Source organism: Bos taurus, chromosome 2 (genome assembly GCF_002263795.3).
Source record: "Bos taurus isolate L1 Dominette 01449 registration number 42190680 breed Hereford chromosome 2, ARS-UCD2.0, whole genome shotgun sequence".
In the NCBI taxonomy this organism is placed as follows: domain Eukaryota; kingdom Metazoa; phylum Chordata; class Mammalia; order Artiodactyla; family Bovidae; genus Bos; species Bos taurus.
The window spans coordinates 130,374,045-130,387,436 of record NC_037329.1 but is presented as its reverse complement, the minus strand read 5'-3'; the positions used below and the strand labels follow the sequence as shown (position 1 = coordinate 130,387,436).

The window sequence follows — 13,392 nt, the reverse complement described above, 5'->3', positions numbered from 1 at the left end:
CCATTTCCTTCTCCAATGCAGGAAAGTGAAAAGTCAAAGTGAAGTCGCTCAGTCGTGTCCAACTCCTAGCGACCCCATGGACTGCAGCCCACCAGGCTCCTCCGTCCATGGGATTTGCCAGGCAAGAGTACTGGAGTGGGGTGCCATTGCCTTCTCTGGAGAAACTCTGAAAGTATAAACCAATAAAAACTTCCTAGAACTAATAATTATATTAAGGTTGCAGGATACAAAGTTAACATTAAAATGTCAATACTTTACAACATGCCGTCAATGAAAAGTAAATTTTGAAATTAAAAATACAATACTACTTAACAGCCCACAAGATTAAATACTTAAGTATAGACCAAACAGAATGTTTAAGATCTTTATGAAGAAAACTACAAGATTCTGGTAAAACATAAAAGTAAATAAATGGAGGACTATGGGGCTTCCTGGATGGCTCAGACGGTAAAGAATCTGCCTGCAATGCAGGAGACCCAGGTTCGATCCCTGGGTTGTGAAGAAACCCTAGAGAAGGGAATGGCAATCCACTCCAGTATCCTTGCTTGGAGAATTCCAAGAACAGAGGAACCTGGTGGGCTACAGTCCACGGGGTGGCAAAGAGTGGGACGTGACTGAGCAACCAACACTTTCACTTTCATTCCATGTTCATGGATATGAAGACCAAACACTGTCAAGATATCAGTTCTTTCAAACTAGATCTATGTACCCTATGCAATCTCAAGGAAAATCTCAGTAAATAATTTTGTGGATTTTGACAAACTGATTCTAAAGTTTTTATGGAGAGACAAGAGACCCAATGGCCAACACAATATTGAAGGAGAAGGACAAAGTTGGACACTACCCAACTTCAATACTTACTATAAAACCATGGAAAACAAGACTGTGGTATAAGCAAAAGAATAAATCAGTAGAACAGAATAAAGAGCCCAGAAATAAACCCATATAAAGTCAACTAATACTTGACAAAAGTAGCAAAGGTAATACAACGGAGTGAAGATGGTTTCAACAAATGACACTGGAACAACTGGACATCCACATGCAAATAAATGAAGCTGGACACAGACTTTACTTTTCACAAAATCAATTCAAAATGGATCACAGACAGAAATGTAAAATGCAAAGCTCCTAGACAATAACATAGGAGAAAATCTAGATAATCTTGGCTATAGTGATGACTTTTTTGGATACAAACCAAAGGCAGAATCCATGAAAGAAAGAATCAAGCTGGGCTCTGGCTCTGCAAAACACTATGTTAAGAGAATGAGAAGACAAGCCACAGACTGGGAGAAAATATTTGCACAAGACATGCCTGAAAAGAACTATTATTCAAATTATACAAAGAACTCTTAAAACTCAATGATAAGAAAACAAACAACCTGATTTTAAAATAGACCAAAGACCTTAATAGATCCCTCTCCAAAGAGGATAAACAGATGGCAAGTAAGCATATCAAAAGATACTCCACAACATGTATCATCAGGGAAATGCACATTAAAACAACGAGATACTGCTCTATACCTCCTAGAATGGCCAAAATTCAGAACACTGACAACACTAAATGCTGGTAAGACTGTGGAGCTGTGGGAACTCGCACGCCCTGCTGGTGGAATTCAAAATGGTACCGCTACTTCGGAAAATAATTTGGCAGTTTCTTACAAAACTAAACAGATTTTTCTTATATGATCCAATAATTGTGCTCCTTGGTATTAACCCAAACAAACTGAAAAGCTATGGCCACACAAGAACCTGCACACAGATGTGTATAATACCTCTATTCATAATTGTCAAAACTTGGAAGCAACCAAGACGTCTTTCAATGGGTGAATGGATGAGTAAACTGTGGTACATTCAGAAGATGGAATATTACTCAGTGCTAAAAAAAAATAAGATACCGAGCCATGAAAAGACATAAAAGAAACTTAAATGTATATTACCAAGTGAAAGAAAGTAAAAGTGAAAGTTGCTCAGTCGTGTCTGCCTTTTTGCGACCCCTTGGACTATACGGTCCATGGACTTCTCCAGGGCAGAATACTGGAGTGCGTAGCCTTTCCCTTCTTCTCCAGGGGATCTTCCCAACCCAGGGATTGAACCCAAGGCTCCTGTATTGTGGGTAGATTCTTTACAAGCTGAGCCACAAAGGAAACCCTAAGTGAAAGAAGCCAATCTTAAGAGGTTATATACTGTATGATTCCAGCTATGCAACATTCTGGAGAAGGAGCAACTATGGAGACTGTAAAGGCCAGTGACCTTTAGGGGTCTGGGGGCAGGGAGGATGAATAGAGAGAACACAGAGGACTTATTTATTTTTCAAGTTTTTTTTTAGCTTTAATTTTTACTTTTTTATTTTTTAGTTTTTATTTTATTTTTTAACTTTACAATATTGTATTGGTTTTGCCATATATCAAAATGAATCCGCCACAGGTATACATGTGTTCCCCATCCCGATACCTCCTCCCTCCTCCCTCCCCGTACCATCCCTCTGGGTCGTCCCAGTGCACCAGCCCCAAGCATCCAGTATCGTGCATCGAACCTCGACTGGTGACTCGTTTCATATATGATATTATACGTGTTTCAATGCCATTCTCTCAAGTCATCCCACCCTGTCCCTCTCCCACAGAGTCCAAAAGACTGTTCTATACATCAGTGTCTCTTTTGCTGTCTCGTATACAGGGTTATTGTTACCATCTTTCTAAATTCCATATATATGCGTTAGTATACTGTATTGGTGTTTTTCTTTCTGGCTTACTTCACTCTGTATAATAGGCTCCAGTTTCATCCACCTCATTAGAACTGATTCAAATGTATTCTTTTTAATGGCTAAGTAATACTCCATTGTGTATATGTACCATAGCTTGATGAATATAATTTTTAAATTATAAACATAGCATATGAACACATTTATTAGAAAAAATCAATCATTACCAAATACATAGCAGAAAAGTGAAAAGCCATCTGCAAGTCTCAGGCTCTGCCTTATATACAGATGTCAAGCAGTTAGGTGGGTTTACAAATTTTCATTTTTACAATAATTTTTGAACAGGAAATATATGCTAATAGTTCAAAATTCAAAAGTTACCAAGTAGTTTATAGGAAAAATTGTCTCTTTCCCTGTTTTCAGCAATTAAATTCCCTCCCTTGAAGAAAATCCTATTAACAGTATATATATTTGTGGGATTTTTTAAAACTGTTTATTTTATAATGGGGTAGTGATCTCTGGAGAAGGCAATGGCACCCCACTCCAGTACTCTTGCCTGGAAAATCCCACGGACGGGGGAGCCTGGTGGGCTGCCATCTGTGGGGTTGCACAGAGTCGGACACTACTGAGCGACTTCACTTTCGCTTTTCACTTCACGTATTGGAGAAGGCAATGGCAACCCACTCCAGTATTCTTGCCTGGAGAATCCCAAGGATGGGGGAGCCTGGTGGGCTGCCATCTATGGGGTCCCACAGAGTCGGACACGACTGAAGTGATGCAGAAGCAGCATAGTGATCCCCGGTGGCTCCGTGGTAAAGAACCTGCCTGCCTGCCAATGTAGGAGACCCAGATTCAATCCCTGGGTCACTGAGATCCAGTGGAGGAGGAAAGATCCCCTGGAGGAGGGAATGGCAACCCACTCCAGTATTCTTGACCGGGAAATCCCATGGACAGGGGAGCCTGGCTGGTTACAGTCCATGGGGTCTCAAAAGAGTCGGGTACGACTTAGCGACTAAGCAACATTTGTGTTTTTTTAACACTTTTTATTTTATATTGAAGTATAGGTAATTAACAATACTGTGTTAGTTTCAAGAGTACAGCAAAGGGGTTTTAGAGCAGTGAAACTACTCTGCATAATGCTACAGTGGTGAATACATGTTATGTTGTTGTCGTTCAGTCCCTAAGTCATGTCTGACTCTTTGGGACCTCATGGATTATAGCTTGCCAGGCTCTTCTGTTCATGGGATTTTCTAGGCAAGAGTACTGGGGTAGTCAATCCCTGGGTCAGGAAGATCCCCTGGAGTAGGATACATATTATGCATTTGACCAAACCCACAGAATGTACAACACCAAGAGTGAACCCTAATATAAACTTTGGGTGATAAGGGTCTGTGAATGTAGGTATACCAAGTGTCACAGATGCGCTGTTCTGGTGGGAGATGCTAATGGTAGGAAAGGCTATGCATGCGTGGGGATAGGGGAACACCGGAAATTTATATATTTTCCTCTCAATTTTGCTGTGAACCTAAAACTGCTCTTAAAAATAAAAATATTCTATATCTTGATATAGTGATGGTTACATGAGTGTATGTACTTGCCAAAATGCCACTTTAAATGTGGAGAAGGAAATGGCAACCCACTCCAGTATTCTTGCCTGAAGAATCCCATGCAGGGTATAGTCCATGGGGTCGCAAAGAGTTGGACACAACTGAAGCAACTTAACAGGCACACATACAGGCATTTTAAGTGAGTACACTTTTTCTTTTATGTAAATTATATTTAATAAAGTCCATTCTCGATGAGATGACAGAATACACTGGCCTCTGTCTGCAGAACAAAGTAAAGGATAATTTTATTTTAATAAAACTGCAGGAGGAGGATAGGTGAGAGATAAAATTCATTCAAACTCTGGCCATGGAAACAGAGTATATTTAGAGGTAAAATCAACAAGACTTGGTGACTAGTTGAGGGTGAATGACAATCGTGTCAAGGACAATTCCCAGCTGTCTTACCCAAGCGATCAGGTAGAGAGTGGTGGGTGGGCTGTTCTCGCTGAGCTCAGGAGCTGCAGGGGAGAAGCAGACTGGGCTGGAAAATTACAGCTTCTGTTTTGGATTAGATGGATACGATGGGCCTGTGAGCCATCTCCAAAGATGTTGATTCCGTGAGGCTGAATACAATACAGCCTCTTGTCTCAGGAGAAATTGAGATTCACGATATAAGACATAAGCAGACCAGACCCCACAGAAGTACCCTCGACTCTTACTGGCTGGGAGCCCCTTTGGATCGAGGTAGTCTCTCCCTTCTCTTGGTTTTTTTGTCATCTCGGATGGATGAGCAAGCTGACCTTTCTGAGTCATTTGGCAAATTCCAACAGCATCCTCATCTGAGACTCTCTGGCCTCCACTGGGCAAGATCTGAAGACAAGCTTCGTTTGGATTGAAGAAAAGGGTAGTGGAATTCTAACACTTAGAAAGCCAGGGAAAAGAAGGCTAAGGCCCAGATACCTACTCTAGCAGATAAAAAGCATATGCTGAGCCTCTAGCAAACTTCACTTCTACAAATAACACCACCGCCTTGGGGAACAGCAGAGACATTTGACCAGGCGGCAGCTGTGCAGAGAGTGCTATTTAAAGACACAGCTTTTGCAGCCCAAGGACTCTGGGCTTAAGATTTGATTGGAAGGCGGAGAGAAGACTGAGGAAAGAACCAGATTTTGGGAAAAACATCACCAGGTGGTTGGCTGCTGATATGAACTCTGAATATGTTAAATGAGCTCATTTTAATAAAATTATGTCTATCCATCTCTTTCTGAGTAAATTAAATGTGTTAATTCACAGAAAGCAGTCGAAACAGTGTCCAGCTCATGGTGCTTATTGAAAGGAAACTGTCCTTATTACCGTCATTATCTCCCCATCTACGTACCTACATATATTTGCTCAGAGATGGAGAAATACTCATCTATAATGATATGTTACTGCTAAGTGGTAGGATTTAGAGTGATTCTGTTTCTAACTCTCTTCTTTATATGTTTCTCTAATCCTTGAACTCTTTATAACAAACATATATATTTTGTAAAACCCACATGTCATTATTCTGGGGGCTGAGGGAAGTGAAGGCTCTGGAGTCAGACTTGCTAGGTTTTAACCTCAACTCCACTGATTAATCGCTGTGTAACCTTGAGCAAATGATTTACCTCCTCTGAGTCTGGTTTCTCCTCTTTAAAGGAGGTAACAATATTACTTACCTCATTTGGTGGCTATGGGAATGAAATGAGATAATCTAGGTAGAACGTGGCATGGCACCTGGCAGCAAATAAGAGGGAGATAAATAGTGACTGTATCACTAGTGGTAGCAGTGGCCCTGGCTGTGTTATCTCCTACCGGGGCAAGGCTGACGTTCTACTTACCTCAGTGTTCTTGGCCTGAAGTAGTCATTCTGGAGACAGTTGGCAGTTGAACTGGGGCAACCTCAGGCATCGGCCTGGGAACATTTTCTGTTAAGGTAGAAAAGAGAGTGAAGAAACCTCAAGCACCTTCCCCCTGATGGTCAAGAGCTAGGTCCTTTTTGGTGATTGAGAAGTACAATTTCTCAAAGTTATTTCTCCAAAACTCTTGAGACTCTCCCAAGAGAGGAGGTCCTTAGAGAATCCACCTTTGGCTTCTTATTCTCCCATATGATGGCTGGCCAGAAGCCAGGAACACTGCTCTCCATCTCTTTATGCTATTCTTCATGGGCTGTAGGCAAGTCATTTTCATGAGAATTTCTAATAATACAAAACATCAAGGGAACAATTATGGGGGAACTGCTGCCATTTTCCATTGACCATGTGTGAGTATGTTGGGGAATTGCATTCATTGTTATGTCTAAAGCAATCCTTCAATATACAGATGACCAATGGGCACATGAATTCCAGCTGATCTATTTAAAATCCTGAATGATGATGCTGTTGAAGTGCTGCACTCAATATGTCAGCAAATTTGGAAAACTCAGCAATGGCCACAGGACTAAAAAGGTCAGTTTCCATTTCAATCCCAAAGAAAGGCAGTTCCAAACAATGTTCAAACTGTCATACAATTGTGTTCATTACAAATGCTAGCAGGGTCATGCTCAAAATCCTTCAAGCCAGGCTTCAACAATATGTGAACTGAGAACTTCCAGATGTACAAACTGGATTTAAAAAAGGTAGAAGAACCAGAGAGCAAATTGCCAGGATCTACTGGATCATAGCAAAAGCAATGGAATTCCAGAAGAACATCTACTTTTGCTTCATTGAATACTCAAAAGCCTTTAAATTGGTGGATCATGGCAAACTGTGGAAAATTCTTAAAGACATGGGAACACCAGACCACCTCACCTGCCTCCTGAGAAACCTGTATGCAGGACAAGAACCATCAGTTAGAACTGGACATGGAACAACAGACTGGTTCAAAATTGGGAAAAGAGTCTGTCAAGGCTGTATATTGTCACCTCCCTTATTTAACATATATGCAGAGTACATTATGCAAAATGCTGGGCTGGATGAATCACAAGCTGGAATCAAGATTGCTGGGAGAAATATCAAAACCCCAGATATGCAGATAATACCACTCCAATGACAGAAAGTGAAGAGGAACTAAAGAGCCTCTTGATGAAAGTGAAAGAGGAGAGTGAAAAAGCTGGCTTAAAACTCAACATTCAAAAAACCATGATCATGGCATCTGGTCCCATCACTTCATGGCAAACAGACAATAAAGAAGTGGAAACAGTGACAGATTTTACTTTCTTGGCCTCCAAAATCACTGCAGATGGTGACTGCAGGCACAAAATTAAAAGGCACTTACTTCTTGGAAGAAAAGCCATGACCAACCTAGACGGCGTTTTAAAAAGCAGAGACATCACTTAGCAGACAAAGGTCCATATCATCAAAACTTTTTTTTCCCCATTTTTTTTTTTACACTTTTCCTGTGAGCATCCCTTGTGGCTCAGCTGGTAAAGAATTTGCCTGCAATATGGGAGACCTGAGTTTGATTCCTGGGTTGGGAAGATCCCTTGGAGAAGGGAAAGGCTACCCACCCCAGTAGTGGGGTCACAAAGAGTCGGACACAACTCAGTGACTTTCACTTTCACACTTTTCCTGTAGTCATGAACAGATGTGAGAGTTGGACCATAAAGAAGGCTGAGTACTGAAGAATTGATGCTTTTGAACTATAGTGCTGGAGAAAACTCTTGAGAGTCCCTTGGACTGCAAAGAGATCAAACCAGTCATTACTAAAGGAAATCAACCCTGAATATTCATTCATTGGAAGGACTGATGTTGAAGCTCCAATATTCTGGCCACCTGATATAAAGTGCTGACTCATTGGAAAAGATCCTGATGCCAGGAAAAATGGAAGGCAGGAGGAGAAGGGGGCAACAGAGGATAAGATGGTTGGATGGCATTAGTATCAGTTATCAGTTCAGTCGATCAGTTTAGTTCAGTTCAGTTCAGTTGCTCAGTCGTGTCCAATTCTTTGCGACCCCATGAACCGCAGCATGCCAGGCCTCCCTGTCCATTACCAACTCTTGGAGTTCACTCAGACTCACCTCCATTGAGTCAGTGATGCCATCCAGCCATCTCATCCTCTGTCGTCCCCTTCTCCTCCTACCCCCAATCCCTCCCAGCATCAGAGTCTTTTCCAATGAGTCAACTCTTCGCATGAGGTGGCCAAACTACTGGAGTTTCAGCTTTAACATCATTCCTTCCAAAGAAATCCCAGGGCTGATCTCCTTCAGAATGGACTGGTCGGATCTCCTTGCAGTCCAAGGGACTCTCAAGAGTCTTCTCCAACACCACAGTTCAAAAGCATCAATTCTTCAGTGCTCAGCCTTCTTCACAGTCCAACTCTCAATCCATACATGACCACTGGAAAAACCATAGCCCTGACTAGATAGACCTTTGTTGGCAAAGTAATGTCTCTGCTTTTGAATATGCTATCTAGGTTGGTCATAACTTTTCTTCCAAGGAGTAAGCGTCTTTTAATTTCATGGCTGCAGTCACCATCTGCAGTGATTTTGGAGCCCAAGAAAATAAACTCTGACACTGTTTCCCCATCTATTTCTCATGAAGTGATGGGACCAGATACCATGATCTTCGTTTTCTGAATGTTGAGCTTTAAGCCAACTTTTTCACTCTCCTCTTTCACCTTCATCAAGAGGCTTTTTAGTTCCTCTTCACTTTCTGCCATAAGGGTGGTGTCATCTGCATATCTGAGGTTATTGATATTTCTCCTGGCAATCTTGATTCCAGCTTGTGCTTCTTCCAGCCCAGCGTTTCTCATGATGTCCTCTGCATATAAGTTAAATAAGCAGGGTGACAATATACAGCCTTGATGTACTCCTTTTCCTATTTGGAACCAGTCTGTTGTTCCATGTCCAGTTCTAACTGTTGCTTCCTGACCTGCATACAAATTTCTCAAGAGGCAGGTCAGGTGGTGTGGTATTCCCATCTCTTGAAGAATTTTCCACAGTTGATTGTGATCCACACAGTCAAAGGCTTTGGCATAGTCAATAAAGCAGAAATAGATGTTTTTCTGGAACTCTCTTGCGTTTTGCATGATCCAGCAGATGTTGGCAATTTGGTCTCTGGTTCCTCTGCCTTTTCTAAAACCAGCTTGAACATCTGGAAGTTCACGGTTCACGTATTGCTGAACTATGGACTGAGGTTCATGACATTGTACAGGCGACAGGGATCAAGACCATCCCCATGGAAAAGAAATGCAAAAAACCAAAATGGCTGTCTGGGGAGGCCTTACAAATAGCTGTGAAAAGAAGAGAAGCGAAAAGCAAAGGAGAAAAGGAAAGATATAAGCATCTGAATGCAGAGTTCCAAAGAATAGCAAGAAGAGATAAGAAAGCCTTCCTCAGCGATCAACACAAAGAAATAGAGGAAAACAATAGAATGGGAAAGACTAGAGATCTCTTCAAGAATATTAGAGATACCAAGGGAACATTTCATGCAAAGATGGGTTCGATAAAGGACAGAAATGGTATGGACCTAACAGAAGCAGAAGATATTAAGAAGAGGTGGCAAGAAGAACTGTACAAAAAAGATGTTCACAACCCAGATAATCACGATGGTGTGATCACTCACCTAGAGCCAGACATCCTGGAATGTGAAGTCAAGTGGGCCTTAGAAAGCATCACTACGAACAAAGCTAGTGGAGGTGATGGAATTCCAGCTGAGCTATTTCAAATCCTGAAAGATGATGCTGTGAAAGTGCTGCACTCAATATGCCAGCAAATTTGGAAAACTCAGCAGTGGCCACAGGACTGGAAAAGGTCAGTTTTCATTCCAATCCCAAAGGCAATGCCAAAGAATGCTCAGTCACTCAGTCGTGTCTAACTCTTTGTGACCCCATGGACCGCAGCATGCTAGGCTTCCCTGTCCATCACCAACTCCTGGAGCTTACTCAAACTCACGTCCATCAGGTTGGTGATGCCACCCAGCCATCTCATCCTCTGATGGGGTCACAAAGAATAAGACATGACTGAGCAACTAAGCACACATACTTGCACTCCTATGTTCACAGGAGCAGCATTTACAATAACCAAACATGGAAATGTCCATTGACAGATGAATGGATAAAGATGTGGTGTATGTGTGTATACACACCACACACACACACACACACACACACACACAAGTACCAATGGAATACTGAAAGAAAGTGAAAGTGTTATTCACTCAGTCGTGTCCAGCTTTTTGCCACTCCATGGACTGTAGCCTACCACGCTCCTCTATCCATAGAATTCTCCAGGCAAGAATACTGGAGCGGGTTCCCATGTCCTTCTATATCCAATTGAATACTTGCTTGCTTGCTAAGTTGCTTCAGTCATTTCCGACTCTGTGCGACCCCATAGACGGCAGCCCACCAGGCTTCCCCGTCCCTGGGATTCTCCAGGCAAGAACACTGGAGTGGGTTGCCATTTCCTTCTCCAATATATGAAAGTGGAAAGTGAAAGTGAAGTTGGTCAGTCGTGTCTGACTCTTAGCAACCCATGGACTGTAGCCCACCAGGCTCCTCCGTCCATGGGATTTTCCAGGCAAGAGTACTGGAGTCAGTTGCCATCGCCTTCTCCAAATTGAATACTACTTCACTATAAATAAGAATGAAATAATGCCTTTTGCAGCAACATGGATGGATCTAGAGATTATCATACTAAGCAGAGTAAGTCAGAAAGAGAAAGACAAATACTATATGCTATCAGTTGCATGTGAAATCTAAAATATGACACGGAGGAACTTTCTATGACACAGAAGCAGAAAGAGAGTCACAGACTCATGGACATAGAGAACAGACTCGTGGTTGCCAAGCAGTGGAGTGGGGGTAGGGGTAGGCATTGGGAGTTTGGGATTAGCAGATGCAAACTATTACATATAGACTGGATAAACAACAAGGTCCTACTGTAACGCATGCGAAACTGTACTCATTATCCTATAATAAACCATAATGGAAAAGAACATGAAAAAGAATATACATCAGTATTTATAACTGAATCTCTCTGCTGTACAGCAGAAATTAAGACCACATTGTAAATCAACTATTCTTCAATAAAATTTTAAAAAATAAACAAACCTTTAGGTGGAAAGAATTCTTTCTGTATTTTCTATACTTTACAACAAACGTATAGTCCTTAAAATAAGAAACAAAAACTTATTTAAAATCTCATCCTATTCTGTATAACCATAATCCCAGGAATTCAACATATCCACATTTCTCTTGCTTTCTCCTTCTTGTCTCTGCAGGATTCAATCTTAAATAGGGAGCATAGATTGTGTCTGCACTTATTTCTGTTGCTTGAGAATAATAAACCTCAAGCCATCCACATTTCCATACAGTAACTCGGGAATAACACTGCTCTTTAACAATTTGACTGATTGGATAAATATTTTGACAGCACCTACTATGTGCCAAGCAGCACTCTACGTGTTTGTTAAATCTGACAATGTGGTATTGAGTGCTCCCACCAAAGGAGAATGCAGAGATCGTGAAAATAAGCGATTAGGAGACACAATAGCTATAGGTGTGAGTCTAGTGACTACAAAAGTGACTGTCATCTCCATTAAATTTGACTCTTAATGTGACAGTTCCACATGACTATACTAGTGAAAGTGACTAAGTGGGCAGGAACGAGGACCCTGCACACCCAGTTGTGTGTGTTGGTCTCTCCGTCGGGTCCAACACTTAGCAACCCCACGGACTGTAGCCACCCAGGCTCCTCTGTCTATGGAGTTCTCCAGGAAGAATACTGGAATGGGTAGCCATTCCCTTCTCCAGGGGGGATCTTCCCGACCCAGGGATCTAACCGGGGTCTCCTGCACTGCAAGCAGATTCCTTACTGTCTGAGCCACCAGGGAAGCCCACCTATCCAGTTGGGGTCTGTAATTGTTGACTGTGTGGCAGTGAAAGTAGCTGAGTGATAATGATGCTGAAAACAGCTGAAAGGGTGACAGCTGAGCACACATTCCAATTGCTGCAGTGCACAGGAACTGTTACAAGTTTGTGGTCACAGAGAGGGGAGGCCGCATACTGGACAGTGACTGTAGAAGATGATGAACTGGGTGGTAGCAACAATGCAAATGACAGTTTTGCCCAGTAGATTGAATTTATGATTAAAAAGGTGACGGGAGTGGGTCCAACAATGACATCCTTCAGAACGACTGAATTTTGACACTGGGGATGGAACAGCTGTAACCGAAGAGGGAACTCGGCCTTGTACTGAGACAACTAGATTCGAGCAGCATGACTGGCAGAAAGAAAAATCTGCTGCCTGTCAGGGACAGAATGACATTGTGGGGTTCAGTGGGCCGGCATCGATGTGACTTAATTTATCTGACACTGTTTGGATATGATTTCATCTGTCCAGCTGGCACCCCACTCCAGCACTCTCGCCTGGAGAATCCCATGGACGGAGGAGCCAGTTGGGCTGCAGTCCATGGGGTCGCTAAGAGTCGAACACGACTCAGCGACTTCACTTTCACTTTTCACTTTCATGCATTGGAGAAGGCAATGGCAACCCACTCCAGTGTTCTTGCCTGGAGAATCCCAGGGACTGGGGGAGCCTGGTGGGCTGCCGTCTATGGGGTCACACACAGTCGGACACGACTGAAGCGACTTAGCAGCAGCGGTTTGGATATGATTTCATCTGTCCAGCTGTGTGAAGGTGGCAAGAGGAGCCCCCAACTGGAATGCATAGGGTGCGACAGCATGTTAACAGAAAAACAGAGCAAAAGCAAAGTTATCACTTCACCCCCAAACCCATGGATCCTAAAATGGCCTCTTAACGTCCGAGCCAAGCTTCTCCACCAACAACGAGGCGTTTGGGGACTCGGCTTGGGTCACGTCTCTGTCTTGCAAGTGAACTTGTCTTTGGAAAAGTGGAAAGAAACCTTTGGTGCCTAATTCTCTCCGTGGTTTGAAATGAGAGAACCTTAGCGCGGCCTCACCCAGGCTGGTGGAAACCCGTTAGAATTTCCTCAGAGAGTGTGGGGAGGGGGGCGAGGGGTCAAGGGTCAGAGGTCGGAGAAGGAGTTAGCAACCGGCGGGTCCGAGCGAGTTTGTATTGGTAGAGTGCACGCGCGCGCGCGCGCGCGACGCAGGCCACGCCCCCCGTAAGGCCCGCCCCTCCCCCAGCACGTGACTGTGGCGCGCGAGGCAGGCCGGGCCGCCCCT

At 42.9% G+C, this 13,392-nt stretch overlaps 1 long non-coding RNA gene across 4 annotated transcripts; it reads right to left on the bottom strand.

The window, feature by feature from the left end:
* Window positions 1-2,871: 2,871 nt before the first annotated feature.
* Window positions 2,872-13,382, bottom strand: LOC112442449 (uncharacterized). Of its 4 annotated transcripts, none has more exons than XR_009492292.1 (5): window positions 13,110-13,177; window positions 6,108-6,194; window positions 5,946-6,003; window positions 4,711-4,886; window positions 2,872-4,525 (listed from the first exon to the last, which is right to left on the bottom strand). It is a non-coding gene; the product is annotated as an uncharacterized lncRNA (long non-coding RNA). The 4 variants fall into 4 exon arrangements; XR_009492291.1 differs by having other exon boundaries at window positions 11,296-13,157; XR_003030550.2 differs by having other exon boundaries at window positions 2,873-4,525; window positions 4,711-4,891; window positions 13,167-13,382.
* Between the last annotated feature and the right edge of the window lie 10 nt (window positions 13,383-13,392).